Here is a 2,698-nt window from a genome sequence, read left to right as displayed (position 1 = left end):
TGCATAAATTGTCTTTATAAAAGACATACTTTTGGTGGCAGGAAGCTAATTTTTTTCACACCACTGCACATTTTTCAGAGGTCTCTACTGAGTATTTTAGGAGTGATTCAGCAATAATTCCAAAACAATTCTCATAAATTCTTTACCATGTATGGACACAGAAACTTCTCCCCCCTTTTTTTGGAGTATGCTCTGCAGCTTAACAGAGAGTGTAAGATTACTGATGCAACTTGAAAAAATGAACAGTGTTCTAGGTTTTAAAATGATTGGTTATTTCAGTTTGGGTTTGATACTTCAAGATACTTCAATATACTTGTTCAAGAAAAAATATTATTTACTGGTCAAAGGGCTGCAAGTGAAGACACCAGGCTCAATTTCCCAGTAGGGTCTGAGACCTGACTTCAAGCACTCATGTACACTTTATGTGCATTATTTTCTGTTGTATACTAAATATACAAAGATATCACAGTACAGGACAAAACATACAGCATACATACACAAAAATAAACTTGTTAATAATAAAAACTTCTGAGAAATATTGTGCAGTATTAAGAACTGAATTTCATTTCTATTCTATAAAACATTCATAAATATGTATGAAGTTGTACAGGAAAAGGGAAGAATTGAAAATAAAATGAAACCTCAGGGCACACAGTTTTTAAATATTCACTGAGAGATGAAGATAGATACAATTTCTTTGCAGGAAAAGTAAAAAATGCCTCATCACTAAACTATGAATTAGTTAAATTCTCATTTATTTCATATATTGCTGTTGGATAGTTTACCCTAGGATAACATACAATATTTGTAACCAAACTCTAGTCCTGTTATTTCTACAAGGTACGTAAAATTTGGCTACATTAAGTTAGTTCTATGAAAAAGGTATTTTAACAAAGAATCTATTACAGACTTAAAAAAAAAACCCCAGACTTGTCATTGTCAATATCAGGAGACTGATTTTTAAAGAATAAGCCATTGGAAATTGGCTTGGTTTTGTGAAAGGATCCCTCCTGCCTATTCACTACATAGGTGGTGGCCTTTTATCTAGAGATGTGTGCAGGTTAATACCTTGAGCAACAATTCCACATGCAACAGATACAGATTTTATGTGGCAGAAACTGATACATGATGCAAAACAAGCAAAAAAAACCCCACCTATTTCTCTGAGTCAGTGAGCTCCCCAGACCCAGACAGTAAATTAACAGATGGCCTTAAGGACTAAGGATCTATAAAAGACATAAACCACAAATACTATTAACTGCTCAGTTTTGGGACTGGGCATTGATTTTTATTGCCAAACTGCATTACTGCTGCAGGCACAAGATTCACTGCTGACTTCTGCTCTGTATTGATTTTGTTGAACAGCAATCAAGAGTTCAGTATTTAATGGGATGTAGCTCAAACTGGAGTTCCCACTTACTGCAGAGATGGTTTAATCAATTAAATCTGCCCATTACATATTCTCATTCACCCTGCATAACTGCCTCACATAAAAACATAAAGGAATGAGAATGTCACTTTGTTATCATTAATACTCCATGAAATTGCTTTTACTCATTAATTTAGTAACATTTATAGATTTTCAGTGTGCAAGGCTTTAGAAGCAGTCAAAGAATTCTGCCAAAGATTCTCTGCGTGACTGCTCATCCTTGCCCCTTGCAATCACACAACTGCAACAGAAGACAAATTGAAGTATTGGGCAGAATAATTCCCTCAAGTTACACAGCACTCTGACAGGCAAGTTGACCTTACCACATGGAGTCCAATTAAGATTCTTTTGCCATCTAGAATTTAAATGACTTCTACTGATGACAGTTACAGCATCAAAGATAGTAAATGCTCTCCCCAGTACAAATAAAATATATTTTCTCTTTGGCAAAGATGATGAAATCACTGAAGCTGAAAAATTTCTAACAGTTCCAGGCTTTGCTGCAAATGAGCTCTTCAGACTGCAAACAAATGCCCCTGCACATGTAATTACCTGAACAGAAGTTCATTCTGTTTTTACCTTTGCAACCACTTCATGATTATGATTTCTGATGGAGACAATTTGTTACTACTGTACGAGCAAAGTAATGAAAACCTGAACCAGTGCTCAAACACTTCCCAAATCCACTGCAAAAGCAAAGTGAGATATTAAGTAATTATGTGATGGGTTAGATTTCACAGAGACATTTAAGTAATTAACAATTACAGCTGATAATATGAAACAGCAGGAACCATTAAAATCCATTTGTGTGAAAAGCAAGTTGGAGAATGCTTAAAATATAAACAAGATATTAAATTATTCCTCACAAATAATATGAAGCAAAATATAATAAGTCATGACATACTCAAAATGTAAAAAGGAAGGAAAGCAAAGAGACTAATTAAGGCTTGGGGGCAGTAAATGATGGTTACAAGCATATGAAGTGACAGCACAGTCTGAGAGAACTCATATGCATGGCTAAAAATCAGTACTCCAACAAGAAATATCTTGCTTGATATAAAGGGAAAAGGATGAAAATCAGTTAACTAGACCAGGGGTTTTTCACACCTTCTTACTTATTTTAACCTTCCCACTAGACAGGCAACTGTGATCACCTTACAAAAAAGGCTGCTGATGAACAACTAGTGACCTTTGGGGTTCTCAGATTAGCCAGTCTGAATGTTCACAGACAAATCTGACTCTTACTAGAGTTCTGATGGTAATTTTTTT

Source organism: Geospiza fortis, unplaced genomic scaffold, assembly GCF_000277835.1.
Source record: "Geospiza fortis unplaced genomic scaffold, GeoFor_1.0 scaffold78, whole genome shotgun sequence".
Taxonomy (NCBI): Eukaryota; Metazoa; Chordata; class Aves; order Passeriformes; family Thraupidae; genus Geospiza; species Geospiza fortis.
The sequence above is the reverse complement of the archived record's forward strand: the minus strand, read 5'-3'. Positions refer to the sequence as shown.